Source organism: Python bivittatus, unplaced genomic scaffold (genome assembly GCF_059951505.1).
Source record: "Python bivittatus isolate LINGU-HERP-01145 unplaced genomic scaffold, Pbiv_v1 ctg000690_np1212, whole genome shotgun sequence".
Taxonomy (NCBI): domain Eukaryota; kingdom Metazoa; phylum Chordata; class Lepidosauria; order Squamata; family Pythonidae; genus Python; species Python bivittatus.
Window position 1 is genome coordinate 641,945 of NW_028277096.1, and position 22,692 is coordinate 664,636.

A 22,692-nucleotide genomic window follows, 5' to 3' on the forward strand; every position below is an offset into this window, starting at 1 on the left:
AAGCCTCGCCCCTTTTTTATATGCATTATGTATGCAACACAAACACAAGTGGCAGGGCTTTGATTGAGAAGTTGTGGTTACCATCTTCATCTTTTGACCCTGCCTTCATGGATGCCCCTGCATACTATTATTGTTCATGTGTGTCAAAGGTTCAAGATTACTTGCGGTTCCTCAAAGCCTTGGATACGGTCCCATAAGACTTTCATTTTTGAATAACTGATTTGTATTTTTAGTGTGTTAGCAGAAAAAATACAGGAGTATAAAAAAAACTATTTTGTGTTTGGCCCCACTTTTGATATGCCTCTCAAAGGTCAATCCTTCATCCTCAAAAAGTTGCTCCCCTAATATCATTGGAGATTCCCAGTGTCAAATTTTCAGCCTTTTAAAAAATTTTATTTTAAAAACCAGGAGTGGAGCTTCAGCATGTTGGGCAAAGCCTGTTTTTCTTCAGCCAAGAAAAGTTGTATAGGGAACTTTGATGACCATAGAATGAGATGGAAAAAAATGGTGTCCTCCAAGTCAATCACCTGCTTTGATTTTAGTAATTTATCCTAAACTGTACTTTACCTTTGCCTTGAGACCACTGAGAAGGATAACCTTGGTGGCATCAAGGTAAACACCTGTCTAATAATTGTGCAGCATAAGTTTCCTTCCCAAAAAGTTTCTAGATTTAATCCTTGAAAGCTCCAGCTTGGCTGAGAAAGAGTCTGTTTGAATTCCTGGAAAACCATTGCTGGCCAGTGTTGCCAGTACAAATCTAGCCCTGGTCTGGCCCAATAAAAAACAGCTTCCTTTGTTGTAGAGGCATTTTTTCCTTCCAAAGATGCAGCCCCTCTAGTACATTCCATGTGAGCACTGTACCATGTTTACCTCACTTGCCCCACAAAAGGGTTAAGGGGTGGTAGCACTGTTTGATTAATAGACGGCACTGTGAGCCTGACCATTTGCATTCCTGGGTCTTTTGGTTTTCCCTCCATGATAAGGGGAGGCCAAAGTCCTCTTGCACTGGGCCAAGAGGACAAACAGAGCCTCCCAATGGAGTAGTTATTAATATAAAGCCTTCAGGCTTTCCAAACTGTTGCTCAGCAACTCGTGTTCTTTCACACACTAATCGATAGCACTTCTTCTGCTTAGTTGACTGAAAGGCTCCCAACTCCACCTGGAAGAAATTGTTGGAACGTAAGTCCTCCAACAGCTCTTATTTAATGTGCTCACTAGAGAAACGCTGGTCAATATGCACTAAAGCTGTAATACAATAAATGACGAACAATTCTAAAAAGGTTTTTCTTAAAAGTTGCAATTGAAGGCTATTACTCTATTAGATGAATTTTAGATCCAACAGAGTTCTTTCTCTCCTGTATATCAGAAGGAAGCTACTATTACTGGGTACTGTTTTCTGTGTACTATTACTTATGTAGCCAAACCAGAACCACTCACATATAAAAGGAAGGTATCAGGAAGCCTGTAGGAACTAGGTTTGTAGAAGTATGTTTAGGGAAAAAATTCTAACATTTAGGAGTAGAAGTTCAAAAGCAGTCTGAGGATTGAAAATGTTCAATGTCCATGTGATCACTTGACTAATGGAGATCCCCCCCACCTCAAAAAGTGATCCTACATAAAACTAGGTCCCAATGTCATTGTGTTCTTACAGGTCATGGAAATGTGTTGTTCTTTCGTGATTTTCCTATGAAGGAGATTCTGATAAGCTTCCGTTGAACTCAGGGTTTGAAAAACATGGCTTTAGCCCTAGGACTAGTCCAAGGTAACTTGGTACCCCACAGCAGAAGATTTACATGTCTCCTTTTACCTCACTCATATAGGTCGTGATCTGCTGGGAAGCACGTGGAAGAGCCTTTCCTGCTGGTTAAGGCCTCTGGTTTTAAATCATATTCCTCTTTTAATGGCACCAAAGTTTCATTTTGCTTCATGATAAGGCTGGAATAGAAGACACTTTTGCTTGGATGTGGAATTCATACTGTCCTTTTGCCTATGCCTAAATAAAATTCTGCATGTTTAGTCTATTCATTTATGTGAAGATTTTTTTTTTCTGCAAAAGAGGGGAAAAATCAGTTAAATGGGTTGCCCAAGATCAACAAAGTTCAAGCACATGGATTCTTTCAAAGAGAAACTTAAATGCAGTTTTGACCTTTGGGCTGGGAATGGTTGTCCAAAAGATCCAACCTCCTGGGGCTAGTGATAAAAGAATCCTCCTGCTTCTTTCTCCTCCCAAATAAAATGGGACTGTCCTGGTGGAAGAGCTACTTCCAAGCCCAGGGTATTACATCATCACTGTAGCTGATAACAGGGAAGCACAATGGAGTGTTAGACTAATAGAAAAACATTGCCTGGATAAGAGAGGCTCCTGACAGCCTGGGATGAGGTAAAAAACCATTGTCTCTCATGCTGTCAGCTGAGTCACTGAGCGATAGGGGATTCCAGAAGCAACAGGCAATGGAAGGGTCAAAACCTGTGTGGGAAGAGAACCTCTGCTAGTTACATTTGAGATGGAGACACTGATCGATTGATTGATTCACAGGGAGCGGATCCAACTGAAAGACATTTCCAGACCAATATTCTAGATCAATAAGTCTCAGATTGTATGCTCAAACTCTTCACTCAGCCAGGGCAGAGATCCTCATTCTGGCAAATTCAGCTGGATGAGCAGAATTTTCTATCCTTAGAATAGGCTGTCTGCCAGCTTTCCATATCAGAACCTGACCTGGGCTTTCCTCTCTATAGTCAGAAGTCTTACCTGATTAATGACTACTAAGGCTGAGTCTATGCCTGCAGAAGAGACAACAAAAACTAGAGCTGATAATTCCATTTCAGACTGCAGTAGGAAGTCCAAAAGTCTTTCTTTTTCAACAGCCTTGTATTTGAAGCCTCTATTGAAAGCATCGTTTATCTCAGGGATATGCAACTTCTGGACAAAGGCCACAACTGACTTTTTAATGTGATGTCATGGGACAAAATCCAAAAACCTAGTGCAGGAGAAAAACAAAACTTGATTTGATTCATTGGCATGTAAAGTTAATTGAATTAATTTTAGATACCACAATACTTCTTCAGCAAATTTTCCTCTTCTTTCATCTTAAAAATTACTTATACAATTTTTGGAGGTTTTTGAGGGGCACATCCAAAGATTTTGGAGGTCACATTCAGCACTGGGGCCTCAGGCTTTGCAGGTTACCCATCTGTAGGATGGGTGGAAGGCATTCCCTTATTTCAAAACTATTTAGCTTAGTCTCTTGTTTAAGAAAAGTTATCAACAGCTCATACCTAAATAGCAGATTTTGACTTTTTTTTTCTGGGCAGATTATTACACTTCCAAACAAAGCATCAGAGTGCAGCCACCACCTTTTTCATTTTCTGAGCGTACCTGTTGGTCTGCCTAGGTCCAGAGGCATTTCTGTAAATAAAGAGGTTGGAAGAGGCTGGTGCTTTGCTTTGCAAGATCCCAACTTCCAATTTTTCTTTTCTTTTCTTTTCTTTTCTTTTCTTTTCTTTTCTTTTCTTTTCTTTTCTTTCTTTCTTTCTTTTCTTTTCTTTTCTTTTCTTTTCTTTTCTTTTTTCTCTTCTCTTCTCTTCTCTTCTCTTCTCTTCTCTTCTCTTCTCTTCTCTTCTCTTCTCTTCTCTTCTCTTCTCTACTCTACTCTACTCTACTCTACTCTACTCTAAAGATAACTGCAGACATAGTGCAGACACACAAGTACCAGCTACTGTGCCTATTGATAGTGTATATTAAATAATTATTAGATTTGGGGTTCTTGGTATTCTGTGAGCTTGGTTGTTTGCTTGCAGATGTTTCATTACCCAACTAGATAACATCATCAGTGCAAGTGAGTGTGGAAGTAAACAGGCAGCAAACCCTGCACTCACTTGCACTGATGATGTTATCTAGTTCGGTAATGAAATGTCTGCAAGCAAACAACCAAACTCAGAGAGCACTAAGAAATCTCTAGTTCAATCCTAAGCTACAGATATTCCCTTCTATTGGATTGCTAGGTTTATTGTATGTTTAAATGTTGTTATATTCTTCTTCATTATATTGAATGATTTGGGAAATGTTGTTAGTGCTGTGAGGTGTTGGGTTATTCAACAAATACACCAAGATTCCAGTGTCACTGGGTCCTGCCAGTCACAAAGTGTGCCTTGATGCTCAAATTCAGTGGGATAACAGGCTTCCTTTCACAGAGTGCACACAACTGTCCCTATGGTTATAGGGTACATGACAACCTCTGAGGACAGGTATCAAGAGCTGTTGGAATCTTGGACATCTGTCCCATGTGTGAGATACTGAATTGCAGATGACAGCTTCTCACCAAACTAGACATTAGATCCTTCAGGAAACACATTTTAGAAGTCTTCCTATTCTAACAGAGTCTTTGTCAAATAAGTAGCAAAAATGAAATTGGGTAGCAACTTGTTGCATAAATCAGATCATCATGTTAAGCCATATTGTTGGGTATACCAGGTTATATGAACGCAGCAGTTGGTATTTTGTTAACCAAAGTTTAGGTTTTAGCATATTTTGGGAAGCCAGCTCCTGTTCCTGCCTAGTGTCTTTTTCCAGGCTCATGGCAGAGTGCTCCCCATATCCTACCTTGGTAAACAATAGCAATCTCCTTCCTTCATATTTCTATCTGTGTTATGAATGATGTTATAGATCTGGAGTTTCCAACCCCATTTTGTTCAATAAGTTGAACTTGAGGAAAATATTTGGATGAGGGAATGGGAGCAAGGTAAAGATGCTCTCAAATCAATCTTGATATGAAAATATGAGCTTTACATGAGCTTTTTACATGTTGGTGCATTTTTCTTGACAATACAACAATAGTTTGCCATTGGCTTCAGTCTTGGGACTTTTTGGAGGTCTCCATCCACATATGAACCAGGTCTTATCCTGTTTGGCTTCATTGCCCAGCCAGGTGCTCAGACAATACATCCCTAACCTGGCTTTTACTTCACTTTCATCCTTTCTTCTTCTGAAAGTTTCACTTCTTTTTTCTACAGAGCTTTAAGTCAAGCCCAGAAGTAACACAGAGAAAGCTGGTGAGAGTGGGGGAGGTATGGGTTTTACCTAGGAGATGAAATAATGCAGCTGGGCAGCTCTTGGAAAAGGACACACACAGACACAGACACACACACACACACACACAGACACACACACACAGACACACACAGACACACAGACAATAAATGGAGTGCCCAGAATGGAACTACTGATTTCTCTCTTTCCCCTGCTATTAATTTATTCCAAAATAGCTGTCTGTGAGTAGGATGGATTTGTTTTTGTCTCTGGTCATCATTTCCATTGTTATTTGTTCTTTCTTGGGCTCTTTCCGAGCTGGACCAGGAAGGAGTCTTCCTTCTCCCTCTTCTTCAATAGATCCTCATCTTCTTCCTCCATCAACAAGACAAAAGCCAAACAGCATTTAACAAATTGGACACTTCCCTTTCCCCTTTTGCTCTCATTTCCCTTTGTCTGGGTGTGTGTTTTTGTCTCTGAAGTCCAGCTTCTCTTTCACAGAACCTCCTTTTGAAATAGTCAGCTGCAAAGCTATCTCAGGACTTGCAAGTGTTTGACCCAGGGAATGATCACACTTCAACTGGAAACAACAAAGCACTATAGGATAGATCACCCCAGTTGTTGTGCTCACTATAAGAGAAAGATAATTAGAAGGGAGGAAAGCATGTGGAGAGGAATGGGGCCAGATCCAATCCATTCCACCCCTCACATAAGATGACTTGTGCTAAATGCTTAAAAAGCAGTTTCCCCCAATCTGGTGCTCGCCAACTGTGTTGAACTGCAATTCCATCAACCCTAGCCGGGTCAGCTAGAAGAATCCAAGTGGGAAAGCTTCTGTGAAGCTTGGCATGGGCAAGGGAAGCTTAAGTCTCAGAGAGAGTGGGCAGGAGAAGGAATACACTCTTTGCTGCTCAAGCTCTTCTCCCTCAAATTCCCTCAACCCAATTTCTTTTCTCTTCATGAGAATTTACTTCTGGTCATCACACACCATTAGGAATAAAAATACCTGGGAAGAAAAGGAGTAAATTGGGGAAGCACACCCTCTTACCACATCCCCTTTGATCATGGGCTTTGCCCCATCCCCATTTAATAAGACAGAGGCCTGTCATTCTTATGTCAAACTGTTGGAATTGATCTGCAGTATTTTCAGCCAGTCTGGGAGTAAATTGCTTGAAATAAAAAAGCATTAGACTTTGAAGAGAAAATATATTGCAAAAGCAGGATTAACATGCCTTGAATAATCATTAACTCAACTGGAAGTCTTTTGATCCCCAATTCTTTATCTGTTCCCCATACCTCAAGAACAGAGACAACATTGGACCAGGAAAAAAGCTTGACACTAGTATAGGTGCACATTTGGATGTCAAGTGACACAACGGCAAAAATCCCTTCAGGAAGATGTCCAAGGAGATCCAGTTGTCTGCAGTGATCCAGCAGATCCCCAGGAAGAGGAGAAATCTTTTTCTTTTCTTTTATCATTGCTCAGGAAATAACATCTCCCTGAATTTCAGGCCAGAGCTCAACAACCTGAGATCCAACATAAGCAAAGGGAGTCATTTGTGACCATGCAGAGACTTTTCCAGGACCACAGTAATGTTCATTCTGGTGCTAATTGAAAGGGACAGGTAAGAAGTGAATAATGGAAAACTTCTTAGATATTTTCCTTCATACTTCCAAATCATCAAATTATCTTTTGAACCTCTTTTGACACTTGGTTGAGCCAGATGGCTTATCAAGAGGAATATTTTGATCCCACATTTTGGTCTGCACTCAGCTCACCTCAGATCTTAGAGCAGTCACTCTCCTCCAAGGCCACTTCAGCTCATTAGCTTGGGGGAGGTTTTTGCAAGGGCTGGAATTCTTTACACTTTCCTTTTTGAACAACTGTCTTTCAAGGCCGTTAGAGTTCTAACCAGCTGTTTAAGAATGAAGGGCTCCTGGTTTCCTTGAGCAGAAAGCCCTTGTGACACAGCCACCAAAACCTCAGGGGACAAGAAAGGGGTCACTAAAGATCAGGATTCCTGTCTGTGGGAAACGTGCAAGTATTATACTGGGGCTGAAGCAACTGTATTGCTAACCTTTTAATTAGAGAATTAGATTGAAACTTTTGGTTTTGGCATATTATTTATTTATTAATCTATACTTTAGCTTTACAGCTTGCTTTTTCTTCCAGAGCGTAAAATACCAAAAAAATCCTCTCTCCATTTCCCCCATAGCCACAATTCTGTGAGGTTTATTTGATTGAGAGACAGTGACCATCCCAAACTCACCAAGCTGAGGGGAGGTGCATAAACCCGAGTTTCTTGTTCTTAGTTCAGTATCTTGAGTTCTATAGTATAAGATACTAAACCAAGGTTCGGATTGATTGCTTTCTGTGATGCAGATCTGGCTAAATATCTAACATCATCATCAGAATTCCTGCCATTTGTTCCTTGACAAACGAAGTGATAGCGCTTCAGGCATTAAAATCCCTCTTGTCTTTGCACAATATATTACTTCTTTCAATCTTGTAAGCTTCCAAAGTCTAAGAAAACTGTTTCAGCTTCTCTGAATCCATGATACCCACCACTGGATATGGTACTTGAGATGGGGCCTGACTACTGTGGAATATAATGGAACTGTTATTTCCTGTAATTTAGGGATTACACTTCGATTGAAATATAGTATTTTTTGCAGTGATATCACACTGTTCCTTAACCACTTAGTAGTCATAGTGTAAGAACTGATGATGATACACAGAGGAAAGCAGTCATGATATTGTGCTCAGGACTTTATAATTCTTCTTATTTCCAGTATACAAGGAATCAGAGGCGCCATGTCAATGGAAAGAAAATAGAGTAATAAAAGTCAGCACTGTTTTATGACAGTTAAAAAGGCAAATGCAACTTTAGATTATATAGCTTCCAAATCAGGAGAAGTAATAAAACTACTATATTTTGCATTGGTCAAGTGCCTCAAGGAATATGTCCAGTTCTGAACACAATATTTAAAAAAGGGTCAGAGAAACAGAAGCAAGTGAAGAGAAAGACAAAGCGGATCATCATGGGACTGGAAACTAACAGCATTACCAGACATGGTCTCAAATCCATGTAGATAGTAAATTGAACCTTCTGCCTGCAGCAAAAGAAAGCCAGGATCTAAATCAATGAAAAATGCTGATTTAAATGTTTGTTTATAGCTCTATGATTGTGTACTGAATTTAGCACTCTAACAACACTCTAGATCCATAATGCACTTGAGCTTTTGCATTATTTGGGCAGATTATAAATTCATTTGACCATGCAGTGGCTCACACCTTTGCTTAAATGTCATTTGAATCCTTTGAATGTGACTTTTTTTTAAATAGTAAACATGCTATACTAAACATCTTAACCCTAACCCTGAGCCCTAAATTGATAACTTGTTGGGTGGAAGCTTTATTTGAGTTAGGATGGATCTATCCTTAGTTCTAGAACTTCCTTCCTGCCCTACAGTGGGGGTGTTTAGCTTGGAGGAGGGATGACCTGAAATCCTCTTGAATAGAAGACAACAAAACTAATTGGGCATTCATTATAAGAGGGTGATTTGTTGAACAATAGGATTTCAGTTATTTACTGTAGGTAACTTTGTACTGAAACCAGTTATGTAGAAAAATAACTGGAAGTCTTTCAAGCAAAGGTAGAACAGCCATCTTTGATGCTGGTTAGATTAGATTACAAACACAGTGTTTTTCAGCAAGGATGAGTGTGATTCTAAGCCATCTCTAAACCATTGTGTACCAAAAATAGCAAGTACAGCAACTATTTCCAGATTGCTGAGTTATCATTTTCACGCTAGGAAACAAATATGGTCCTCCTTCTACTCATGAACCAGAATACATTATGTTGTTGTTTTTAAAAATGATTTGGAAGAGATCTCAAGCTATTTTTGTATAACAAGCTAGAATTACTGAAATAGCAGCTGAGGAGCACACACTACTGAGATTATTCTCTTCAGGCCTTTCTCGTGTGCTTCTAGGAGGCATCTGTTGCCCACTGTTGAAAACAGGATTCTGGATTGGTCTAGTAGAGTTCTTCTTACCTGCTTAAAAGTGTAACCCTATGAGTTAGCCTCATAGGGCAGCGTCATTAATGGCTCTCAGCCAAAGGGTATGAGAGAGGCACAACACGTGGGGTACCTTCTTCTTAAAGCACCTCAGTTTCCCCTTCTATTTGCAGGTCCCCAGCTTTACCATCATTTTGACTCAATGCAGCCATATGACGTTTGATGCACACAAGAACAGATTTCCATCCATCACAGACCTTGGAGAAGTTCAGAGGGGCCCAGCAATTTGGAATGAGAAACATTCCTTCCCAAGAACTCCTCTGGAGTGGAAAGGGGAGAAGGAGGTAGAGATAAGGACACTGCTAATTTGTCTTTTTTAATTGGCTCAGAATACTTGAATGAAAGCTGTTTTGTTATCCTTGGCTGAGCCTTGGCTGGCGTCCAACATCTCGAGCTGTGCCAGAGGCTTCTGAAGTGTGAGCCTCTGATAAATACTCTATTATGATTGACTCCATTTCATGTCATTTGGAGTGGAGTCTAGGGGAAACTGCAGGATTTATTACTACCATATTTTTGTTTAGGGATTAGAGTTGGGTTTGGGGTAGCCAATCCGAATGAAAAATACTGAAATCTTTTTGTTTCATTGGTAAGAAAGACCAGTATTTGTTTTTAGATATTCTAACTTCACCAGTTGAATGTCTCTGTTCACATGCAAAATATTCCCCATGGAACAGATCCAAATTTGGGTTATATACTTATTTTAAATGAGCCTAATATCAAAGGAATGCAAGAAGTTGGATTAATGAGAGGTCCAGCTAGGTATAGTATCCTGCTTCTCCTAGTGACTAACCTCCTGGTTCCATGAAGGGTTTGAAAGCCACAATCTCTCTTTGTATAGTTCTCCAGGAACTTTTATTAAGTAGGCAGACTATTTCCAAACATTGAGGATCCATTTAATTGTTAAAGTTATATTCACATTCTTGAATGTTATCTTCTATTTATTTTTACAGCAACATTTCCTCATTTGATGTCCTAATATTACTGAGCTCTGATTCCTACCTTCCCCAACCAGTATGGCTGATAAAGGTGGCAACATGGCAATACATTGCACAAATATACTCTGTTTTCTAAGAAGGTACAGTGCTTTCTTAGAGTCACAACATTGCTCCTGTTTGGTTACTTGCTATTTAGATGCCATAACTACAGTACAAGGTTTTGGTTGCACAGTCATTGTGATTCACCCTTCAGAGTGCCTACATATATGCTGATGAGAAAATATGAGCTGTAATGCTTAAAAAGAAAAACAAGCCAGCAAAATAAGCAGTGGTGCAAGTTATATTGCTTGTGAAAAGTAACTGCTCCTAATTTTCTGTGTTCCTATTTAGCAGCTGAAGTTTTTACAAAGCTTGACATCCCCAAACAGTAAACTAAGGAAGCAATATGGATACTCTTTAAAGGACACTTCAGTCAGTATGCATGCATTGTATTAGTGAAAACAAGGAAATCTTTTCTGCCTTTTTCCTCTAATTCTGGCAACCAGCTGAGATAATGGTACTCTCTCTAGGTGTGTAAAACTTGGGGTAGTTGATCATCCACATCCACTGAAATATCAAAATCTATGCCAGAACACTGCATTGCCAACATCTATGCACCATGCTCAGGCTACATGTATGTACAGCGACAGAATACCCCCCTTCTCTTGCAAGCCACCCAAACCTTTGTTTGAACATCTTTAACAAGCACCATTAGCTTATTCTATGCAAGTTGGATTTCCTAGGGAGTAGTATGGGATGGAGTCATAATCAATCTGATTTAAATTTTTGAGGTATAAGGCAGACACATGTATGAGTGTTTCTTGCTATGTTTTAACTTAAACTGAATTTCAGTTAGAGATTTGAAATCTATTGTTTCTCCTAGTTTATTTGTACCAGATCCCAGACCCTGGAAAAAGTTTCTGGCACAGATGATTAGTGGGAGAAGATGACAAAGAAGAAAAATAAGGTGTATGAATGTGTTGCTGTTGCCAGATGAGGATTCTGCATCTCAAGAAGCCAAGCAGAACTGTAATTTCCCTTTCCTGGAAAAAGTAAGTTTTGATTCAGAACTGGAAATCAAACCAATTCTTTTTTAGATGACATGAACATTTTTTAAAAAAATTACTCTGATGTGAATACTTGTATTGTGAAGTGCATTATAATTTATTATGGAGTGAAACAATTTTTTTGGCTTTGAGTGAGATAAAATGTTATCGGTATTTAGTTAGACATCCTCAATGTAAGCAGTGCTTTTAGATATGCAGTTCTAGAGCAGATCTTAGGCCCACTATAAGCCCTCCAAAATCCTTCAACTAGATCTCCTTTCCTCTCTCTTTCTCTCCAATTCAAGCCAAAGTCTTTTAAATGGTTCCTCTCCTCCAGAACTAATGTGTATCATGTTTGAAGGCTAAAAATTTGATTTGTGTTTGCTGGACATTAGACAACACATTGAATAAAACAGGGTGAAGAATTGGCTCATGGAATTGAAGAGTTCAAAACAATATTTATGAACCCAACTAACTTTAACTGAGTCTGACTTTGTGCACTGGTGCAAGTCCAGTAAGTTTCAGTGTTGGTCAGGAAGGTCTTGTGCTTACTGCAAGCCTGGCTGATTCAGACTTTCCCCAGGATTGCAGAGAGTGTGGTCTGGTCTGCTGGTTCAGGGATACACCTTGTTGGTGATGAGAAATGGAACTCTGCCAGTGATGAATGTTACTACATTTTGCAAGTGACCTGACTTAACAGTTGCTGGTTTCAACTTCAGTTGGGCTTCCATTCTCTTCTCTTGTAGAAGCTAACAACAAACATCTGTCCATACACTAGTACTTCAAAAACAGCCGATTCTGGATGTTAAAATCTAGCAGTGGCAACAATAGATGCCTTGGCCACATAATTCTTGAGATGCAAGGCTAGTTCTTACTCTTGCTAATCCTTATTCTTCCAATATGTTTCCTATGCTTTTTCTGCCAAATTTGATTGCTCATTGGAATACCATCTCCACCTCTGCTCCTGCCTTTAGAATCATCTTTACCTATTCAAATCTATGTATATTACTGGTGTAGCCTGGAATCCATTGTGCATTAGCATAGCCATATTTAGCAATAATAGGAAGTTATGAGTGATGTATTATTGCACCAGTCCTCCCCAACATTTGCCTATATATTTGGTTGTCCAACATTACTGATGAGAACTAGGTTGGGAAAAGCTGGGGCATGAGTGCCAATAGCAGATCTGTCTTCTTTAGGAAACCCATCTTCCATTCAAATTAAATTTCCAGGAAGCTAGTGAAAGAAACCACTTTCACGTTAGGAACCAAAACTTCTGGAACATGGCCACACAGCCTGGAAGACCCACATCAGCCAAACCACTTTCCATCTATTCTTCAAAATCCTTGAAAGGCACCTATCCTAATGTCCCTGCAACACGCACATGAATTTCATGGATTAATTGGGGGAACAAATTAAAAGTCAGGCAGTTCATCCATTTTGCTTTTCTTATTTTTTTGAAATGACTTGACAACCATAGACATTTTCTGCAAGAATCTGACACTGTTTACATGCCATTTGAACTGATCTCCAGACTTTCCATCCTAAATCCAGCAGGATCTTTGATCTTGCCTTTTTGTAGAAACATGAAGCTTACAGAAAAGATTTCCTGTCCCTCTGAAAGACAAAAAAGAGAAGAGGTCTGAAATTTGCCTTTTGCTGAGGTACTTTGCTACAGTAGATAAGGATAAAGATGTGTTGAAGACCCCAAGCCAGGTATTAATGAAAGCATTTTTCTCCTTAATGTTATCTGGACCACAGTGGTTAAAGGGTATTGGTTGCTAATGCAGCTTCTGTCATTATTCTGGAATATTGTTTATATCTCAGAGATGTGGATAAAGAGTTCTGTCACTTCTGGCACCACTATACCTCCTGGGAGATTATGGGGAACTGTGGCTGACACTGGCCAAGTTTGCTTTGATGGACATTGTAGGGAGGCATGGTTCCTGTCAAGGGAAGGGTCATGTGGGGAAGAGAGAGGAGGGAAGATCACAGTAGGGAATTTGGGGGTATTTTTAGAAAACTTCTAGAGGGAATCTTCAGCTTTGCAAGAGTGCTACTTAAGGCTGAATCCTTCAAACTTAACATGGCAAGTCAGAACAGTACACCATGATACACAGAGAATGAAATCCATATCGTTATGTTTCTGGGTTTATTTTTCCTTCCTCATTTACAATTGGTCACTCCCTGAAATTTATTTGGAATAGTTCAGATAGGCTAAAAAGAAAAAAAAAGACATATTCATACTAGGCATAATTAAGCTGTAATCAAGTTATAGTGGTCATGGCAACAAACTTATTTGCCAGTAATAATTCCATCATATGTATGTATTTATGTACATATGTATATATCTGTAAATGTACAAATTGTTTTTCATGATAACCACTATGATTCCAAAGAGGCAATACAAAATAGGATTAACACCATAAAACTGTAAAAAGGCAGCATTGTTAAAATGATAAAACCATAACATTGCAACATCTGAAGATCAAGATAACAAGAAGAGATAACATGAGACCCAGAGGTATAGATCCAGTTGGATAAACAATTAAATTTTCAGCAGGCACTAAAGTTTATAAGGCTTGGCATCATTTGCAACTGGGCTGGGAGGGAATTCCATTTGCAGGTGCCAGAGTAAAAAAAAAATGCTTCCTTTTAGGTTGCCACAGACGCTGAGCACTGGCCAAGTTTCAGTGGCGCCATCAAGATGGCAACCCCATCTTAATGACGGGTCTGATGCACAAGGGAGAAAATTATTCAGATTAATTAGGTATCCAAGTCCTAAACCATAGACAGCTTTATTGTATGTCAATAGAAGCACAGGAACATAGATCAGTAACAAATTAGCAGCAGAGACAGCTACTTATGACCTCAGAAACTAGATAGAAGCTCTACATATTACAGAAGCATATCCATCTGTATATCGGAAGCTATAACTTTTTCATATGATTTGAGAAAGAAAAATAATGCTGATTTATTACAGTTGGGGAGGATTGTACTATTGGGGCAATCTTCCTCAACCTGGTAATCTCTGAAGGTGTTGGAATAGATCAGTGTTTTTCAACCTTGGCAGCTTTAAGATGCGTGGACTTCAACTCCCAGAATTCCCCAGCCAGCATGCTGGGAATTGAAGTTGAATTCTGGGAGTTAAAGCCCAAACATCTTAAAGTAGCCAAGGTTGAAAAAAACTTGAATAGATGCTTTCCTAAGAGGTCATTGACTGTACTGCAGGGTTCCTCAACCTTGGCAACTTTAAGATGGGTGGACTTCAACTCCCAGAATTCCCCAGCCAGCAAGGTCCACCCATCTTAAAGTTGCCAAGGTTGAGGAACCCTGCTGTACTGGATGCTTTTGATGAACACTGTAGTCCAACATTTTCAAAAGTCAAAAAGCGGCTGAAGCCTGTGTTAAAACAAAGCCGATGTACATCAGATCATATTCTGACACCATCTAGAACTTGTTTCCATTCTGCTTCCAGATTCTAGCAGTCTATAGACTCTGATGCTATTGGACAATCCATGGATGGTGAGCAATGCTGTTCCTGCATGGAACAATCTTTAAGCCTTTTGTTCTTAAACACTGGCTTCATACTTATGGAGAAGTCTCACGTTCAGTGCTTGGTTTTGTTTCTTTTCTTTTTTTTTTAATGTGGGGGGAAACAAACCTGGGTTGAGCCCAACTGCAGTCTGAAATGGCAGAGCCCCACAAAGGCAGCATCATTGCCAGTCAGGCTGTGATAGATCATACGGGCTCAGGGATGGACGTTATTCCACACATTGTTTAAAAATGCATTCTCATATTATCAGACTTTTAAACTCCTTACAGGGCTGGTGTATTTCATTTCTGGTATTTAAACTAAACATACAAAAAGGGAAGAAACTGTCATAAAACTAAGAGCTATGAAAGATTCAGGGCAAGCATCCAAACAGCCCAGTCCGAGCCACTTTGTTTCTGAGCTCTTGTTCTACATCAACACCCTGCATGTTTCTGTTGACTTCTCCACCACATTGCTGACGTCCTACTTCTCGGCTTGTTTACTCTGCCAGTTCACTACCCTTCCTGTGATCAGTTGTGAATCATAATAACTTATTCTTCCAGTGACTGATGCTTCTCAGATTTTGTAAAATTGCATACACGCATATGTCTACGTTTAGCATTTTGGAAGGCTTTTATGGCATTTTCCAGCAAACTTTAAATGAAGTAATAATAAAGGTTAAATATAGTAAAGACACCCTTGATTCAAGCTTGACTCCTGGTAATAACATGGACACATCCATGGCAACCCATTTATTTACTTTAGGGTTAATTAACTGTCCCAAAGAACTCTGTGCTGTGTACGAAATAATAAAACTGTTATTATGTTTTATTACTTTGTTATTTATTGTTCTGTATGAAGGTGGTTTCCCATCACCAGCCCCCTGGAATGTTTTCTGGACTTCCCAGTCTAGTCTACAGCTTTAAGATTTCCTGATGGTCTCTCATTCCAGGACTGACTAAGTCTAAGCTGGCTTAGCTGGTTGTGAGATCAGCCATGTTTGGCCAGATGCTGCCACCTGTTGGAACTGGAAATTAAGTGCAAACCCACATGGGCACAGCCCACTCCAGATAGTTTTTCACCAGTGGGCCTGATTGTAGGTGAAAGGCCTGGCAGGTGTGTGCTGCAATCTTTTCAGTGCCAGGCAAAGACTTTTTGAATGCATTTCCATGGATTTTTCCATTTTAAAAACATGTGAGTGCTTCTAAGTTTCTTACGCTGCCCTTTTAGCTTGTTTTCCATTTAATAGTTACATATTTTTATAGCTGGTGGTTCGAAGTGCTTTTTACATGCTACCTAGGTAACTTTTGGTTAATGTCCGGCATTTCTAAAAAAGCTTGCAAATACATTTTTTTTTAAAAAAAAATCTCTGTCTAACACAAGAAGAACAGGGGTGGGAGGCTTTCGCTCAAATTTTTGTACCCCGCCCCCACCATGAAGTGCTGCTCCTGCCACCAGCGAGACAAATTGGAACCTGCCCCATCACCAGTCAGAAACAAATGGCCCCACTCTTGACAGGATGTTGTAATAAGGAGATTAATTCACCTCACGAGTGGCTTCTGAGGGGAAATCCTTAACTCAATTGGAGGAAACCCATGGCCAGCAAAATTCTGCCAAGCTTTCTGCTGCTTCAGCCAAGCTCAGCATTTTTTGCCTAGCACACAGAAATGCAGTTATTTCAGTAATCTCCAAATGTCCGTTGTTCAAGCAGAGAATTCTTATTGTTGTTGGAATTAAATTAAAGGTTAATTTGCAGAGAAGCCATCGCATTTCTCCACTCCTGCATTTCAGCCAACGGCTTACTATTTATGCGGTAACAGACCACTTGGTATTGCCTTACTTGCCTGATTTTCCTACCATTTATATTTATTCATTCATTCATTCATTTCCAGTAATAAAGCAATTCCTCTGGCCTGTTTTATTCACCTTGGCAAGCTGTTTATTTTTTATGGAGTATATGTTCATCTATACATGCTCCCTGTGAGGTTTGATTTGCTGTGTTTCTGTAGTTCATCAAAACCTGCAAAAGATAGAAAATTGATGGTAGCAATCCATAAAACATTTTCTGCATCTGCCTTTTCTACAATGGGTGTAGGCCACAGAACTATATGCTATAATGTATTTTATAATCTTAGTATGCCACTTCACTTTCATAAGTCACTTCACCTTTAAAAAAAAAACTATGGAATTCACTGTCACAAGATGTGCTGACAATTACTAGCTTAAAAGTTTTAAAAGAGATTCAATTATTTCACAATATATTAGTCTATAGCAGTGTTTCTCAACCTCGGCAGCTTGAAGATGTATGGACTTCACCTCCCAGAATTCCCTTGCCAACATCTTCTGCATGACAGCCCTTCAGCAGCATAAATCCAGCCAGCTGTTTCACATGTTCCTCATCACAGTTGGTTTCCAGGCAATAACTCAGTGTTAGAGTATATGCTATAGAAACAAATGGAGCCCAGGTTCAGTCCCTCCTGCAGAAATCCAGGCAGTGACTGCCAGTCTGTGTAGGTAATCCTGGCCTAGGTGAACCGATACTCTGACTCAGTACAAAGCAGTAAATCTGTCACCAGCTGGCAGCCGACCCTGCTAGAGCCCTAAGACATAGCTGTCTATTGATTTTGTTCATCAGTGGACTGACGTTCATTCACCAATGGCTGTGTATGCATGCATCAGTATGGATTTAATTTCCCAGATGTTCTATTTGCCTTTGTAAATAAGATTTGTAACATGCCCTTCATTGAATGCAACACTTGATGGTCCCTCTCTCTCCCATGCAAGGACTCAAGGCCCCTTAGCTGGTGCTGACTGACGCAGGTTACTGCCCTCCCCTCCTTGCTTCAGCATTCCTCTCCTGCCGCTGGGTACAGGACATTCCCGCCAGAAGAGGAGGGCAGACATGGGAACTGGGTGCAGCTGTTCCTTGTTGTTACCTTGAGCTTCAGAGAGCCTTCTTTCTCTTTCATGATTTGGATGCGGTCAGCTTGTTTTCTCTCCAAGGCACACAGGAGTTGTCCAAGAGCTGGAGGAGGAACGCTGAAGGGAGGAGGCTTCTGGGGTGCTGATGCACACAGATGGCCAGATCCCATGGCCTTCACCTTGCCTTGGAGCTGAAAAGGCAGGGAGGGTGGCCTTCAAAATTTAGTTAGGCCTTTCCAGGTTATAAAACAAAAACAACCTGCTTAGCTTCTCCTGAAGCTAATCAGAGCCTGGCAACCTTGTAAAAGACAGCTTTGCACAGATGGGAGCATTCCCCAAACCTACAGACAGTGAGTGGCATGGCTGCAATGGAGGCATAGCTTTGTGTCTTGCCTTGTTATTCTGCACCACGCTTCCCCAATCTGATGCCCTCCAGATGTGCTGGGGCTAGCAGCTAGCACGATCAGGCTGACTGGGAATTCTGGGAACTGAAGTCCCAACATATCCAAAGGGCTCCAGCTTGGAAAAGGCCATTCTCTACAAGTTCCAGAGTAGTAGCAGATTGTCAGCCTCTCCAATTGGCTGGTACTGATGATGTCACTGACTTTATCTGGCTTTCTTCCCTATTCTGCAGCCATACATTTTTATTTTAGATGACTAAATTATCTCAGTGACCATTAGCCAAAAAAAAAAAAAAAAGACAATCCAAACAAGATCAAAAGAATATGAAATAGTTGCTATTGTGTATGGCATGGGAGAGAATGAACAGCGTTCTAGTGCTTATTCTTAATACAAAAGCTGTGAAATGCACTGAAGTTTCATGGGATGTAGGTCTCTTAGAGAAAATTACCCTCTTGCTTGAATGCAATATATTTTTGATTTCAATTGCTGGGGATAAACCAAAAGGTTTCTTCATGGAAACTGTTTTGGGCTTTCCTAGAAAAAAAATCCTATTGGGAAATATGATGATGGATATATGGAAAACATACTGAACATACCTCACAATTTTTCTTCACCCACCTGCCCTGTCCAAGATTGATAATCATGCAAGACTTTAACTTGGAGAATTCTTATAAACTATTTCTGTTCAAGTGATGACAACTATACAGGATATTCTGGGTACAAAAAGTATGGGCTCCTATTAATCCTTTTGCTCCTCTCCCCAAGTGGCCTTTTGTTCAAATATGGCCTTTGTTGTTGTTGTGGAAGATTTGTAGGGGGAGAGGTTGCAGGGCAAAAAGGATGCCTTAAGTTCTGCAGAAATATAAGGCACCATTGTATCCCAAAGAATGCTGAAAAAACTAAAAAATTGGGGTCCTTGGCCTACCACCTTTTAGACTGCAGCCCATGACATGCCATGCAGGACTGGGTATAGGCTTCAAGCTGTTGGAAGTTGCGTACCATCACACTACACCTTTCAGTTTAGCACAAGGATATGCAGTCTCAGGCACAGAGCCTAACATTGCTATTCGTTAGTGTGGCTCTCAGAAGGTTGATGAAGCTGGATGGAGTGAAAACCCAAAGGAAAGAGAGGAAGTCCAGGACATTGGTGGGGGAGGAGGTAATCAATTACAAGGTGAAATCACAGTCACATCAAGGAGAAGACAGTTTATACAAGCTGCCACCAGGTTATGAAAGATCAGAGTGTAACTGGCCTTGGATGTAGCTACTCCTGAAGTCCATTGTGTCCAGAGATGAGTAATATATGCCCAGGGTTTGACCTCCAAGTGACCTCTTCAACCTCTGCTTTATCAAAAGGGAAGCAAATCCTGTGATGGCCCTGAGGACCACCTAGTATGCAGTCTGAAGGATACAAGGAAGGGGGATGAATGTAAAATATTAGCTGGTTGCGAGGGTTCAAAAGATAGAAACATAAGGGAATATGACAATGCAGGGTGGGGTGGGGAGTAGGCGATCTGGTGCTTTCCACATCCTGTGGGCTACAGCTTTCTTGAGTTCCATTCACCTTGATCAATGAGAAGATCTTGTATAGGTTTTCACCTGAAAATATCTGGAAGGTATTAGGTTGCCATCCTTGTTACCATGCTTCCAATAAAACCGTTGGGTACTTACTTGTTCATGGGAAAAGGTATGAAAATATCAGAATAATTCTTGAACTTCTGGGGCAGGTGTGATGAACAATTGGGCCTTCACATTTTGCTGAACTACATTGCCCAGCAGTCTCAGCCAATGTGAATGAGGATGAGATATGCTTGGAACAGAGCGCTATCTGGACAGCCACACATGATTCCCAGTCCCAATCCCAGAGCCTTGAAATGTGATATCTCCATAGCCAAATACAATCAGGTTATTAAACAATCTGGAATTACACACGCCTCTTCTTCATAATGGGGAATTCATTAATGCACTCCACAAATACTTAAGCTAGTCAGCTATTCCCAGCCAGACATGAAAGCTGGAATTTAATATATACACATATATGATCTGAGGCAATGTGATTGGGTCAAAAGCCTAGATGGAGATCTTTGTAATTCTGTATCCAAAAGCCAGGGTTCACTATATGGAACCCAAAATGGTTGGTATACTTCCAGGGCTATCCCCAAGGGGAAAAAGAGGTATAGAAAAGAAAAAGAAATAGTAAAAAAAAAAAAAAAACACCTAAGGCCCAAAACAAAACAAAAAGACGCCACTCACTTTTTAAATAAAGCATTAAACCTTGTCCACAAGGAGTAATGAAGTTCGGCCTTTCCATTACACTGATAGAGCCAGTTCATAAACAGAAACTGAAGATGTATAGTCAATCCAAGCCTGTATATCTGGAGTAGCACTGTGTTTCCAAAAATATGTTTTGCTATGCCTCTTCCTCAGTAATTCATGGTTTTTTATATGATGGGAAAGTCTAATATTTAGTGTATAATTCAAAACCACATGCACATCTTTAAAACACATTACTGTTCCCAGAACCATATTAGGAAACTTATGGATACTACATCAGAATGTGTAAATGCCTTTGCATCATTTTTACTTCTGCATTATGAAGTTGACGACCAACCCTTTTTAAACATTCAGAGGTGTCCAATAAACATAAAAAAATTCTTGTTAGATTAATCTCAGAATTGTAGGAAACATACTAAATATCATTATCCACCTTAATAACACTCTTTAATTGCCTATTTAAAATACCATCAATGTGGAATTGTCCAAAACATATTTTAGTATTGACAGTAACTCAGAAGTTTTAGATGCCACTATGACATCTGGATCAAATGGTGCCATTCCACAGTTTTAGGAAATCCATATTCCTCTTGCAATCACTCCAATGAATTAAAAACTTGACTGGCAAAATATTAATAGCCCTAATAGTCCATGAATAGTGGCATCTGTGGGGCGGGGGGTGGAGAGGGGCAGAATGATGAAAGCAGGATTGTGACATTGTGACATGTGCTACCTTTCCCCCTCTAAATCATGACATCTCATACACCCATATGAAACATCTATGGCAGTGTTTCTCAACCTCGGCATCTTTAAGATGTGTGGACTTCAACTCCCAAAATTCCCCAGCCAGCATGAAGTCCACACATCTTAAAGCTGCCAAGATGGAGAAACACTGATCTAGGGATTTGTCTTTTCCATAAAAATGCTCTTAATAATCTATCAATCTGCTTGAAATATCTTGAAGGTTATGTGTGTATATCTATATCTATATCTATATCATCTATCTATATCTGTTTCTATATATCTATGTCGTTGTTAAAATAGTGAAATACAAAAGAAAAAAGTCTACACTGAATAGTGACAATAAAAATACCCCAAAGTATATTATAGTGGTTAAATAAATGAAGCATCCAAGACCCCCAATTAACAAAAAAGAAAAGATCCATATAAAACTGAAGTCACTGAGCTTATAATTAAATCTAGCCAGCAAAGCAAAACATAATCTCCCACCTTCTCATTTTAGAGCACAAAGCCTTCAAAAATAGATAACAGGCTCATATCATGGACCCATTGCTTAAAATCAGTGACTTTCTTTTCAGTTATGTAAGGTTATCCTCTTTGCTGCACCCCTAGCTCAATGAAGACAAAGCACGTTGAAGGTATTAATTTGCAAAGCCCTCTAATAACATCTTGACATAATAATAATGTTTGCATTTATCTTCCCCATAAACATATTGGCATTTATATCAATGTTAATCTGTGAGGAGAAAATCCCAGCTTGTTATCTATTTTTGAAAAACCTTTAAAAACCACAATCTACCTAAACCCATTTTAGCTTAGCCTGTCACCGTGTGTGAATCCATCCACTCACTGTTTAGATGATATTAATTGCCACTCTTTTTATTAGTATTAGATTGTTTTGCTATGGGAATCTTAATGGCTTTTTGGCTTTCACTTAAAATCTCCTTCAAACTGAGCTCAACTCCTGGTGATAAAATCGACATCTCCGTGTAGTTTTCCTAGCAATCATACGGATATGGTTTGTCCTTACCTTTTTTCAACACTGTTGTTCGTTTGTTTTTTTCAATTTCCTAGTGTTAGCCTTATCAGTTCAGGACACAAAATAGTTACACAGAGAGAGTAAGAAGTAGTCACTATTATTGCTAACTTCACGTTTATACATTTTAATAATATAGATTGTTAAGAGCATTTAATGGTTGAAAAGGACATTTCCTTTTCAAACGGAAAAGTAACACATATTTTAAAAGTTCTTAAACATTTAACGCATTAAAGAACTGCTTTTTGGAAGGGACTTGAACGTCTTTTACACACCATCTATTTAAAGTTCTTTCTAAAAGGCCATCTTAGCGTTCCTTTCGTCCAAGCCAGGTAATTGAGAGGAGGGAGACACCACGTGGTCAACTGGAAGAACAACACATTTTTATCTTTTTGCCTTATCCCTCCTTCCTTGGGAAGCCTCTCCCAAGTTCTGCAGCAGGAAAATACAAAAGCAGATTTGTGAGTTTGAATCAGTTTAATTCAGAGCTGAATCCACTAAATCCATCTTTGGTGGATTAACCGGTGGACCATATGCCTATATTACAGTCACAGGTACTCACACGTACCATCACTGACTGAACAGAATGTTTCTATTTCAGCCAGTTGTGAGATGATCCATCAACGTCCACAGCAGGAAAAGATGCAGAA

At 39.7% G+C, this 22,692-nt stretch overlaps 2 long non-coding RNA genes across 3 annotated transcripts in view; one reads left to right on the forward strand and one right to left on the reverse strand.

Annotated features, from left to right (window-relative positions):
* The window catches only part of LOC107326145 (uncharacterized), a 98,442-nt gene that overhangs the window by 32,932 nt on the left and 42,818 nt on the right, over positions 1–22,692 (forward strand). The window contains exon 4 of one of the 2 annotated variants that reach the window (XR_015798206.1): positions 10,970–11,138. This is a non-coding gene — a long non-coding RNA (uncharacterized LOC107326145). Of the gene's footprint in view, positions 1–1,820; positions 2,015–10,969; positions 11,139–22,692 lie in introns of those variants that run through there. The other variant, XR_001559894.3, reaches the window with a different exon arrangement.
* Positions 12,661–17,805, reverse strand: LOC112540711 (uncharacterized). The gene is made up of 3 exons (XR_003084782.2): positions 17,604–17,805; positions 16,594–16,687; positions 12,661–12,749 (listed from the first exon to the last, which is right to left on the reverse strand). It is a non-coding gene; the product is annotated as an uncharacterized LOC112540711 (long non-coding RNA).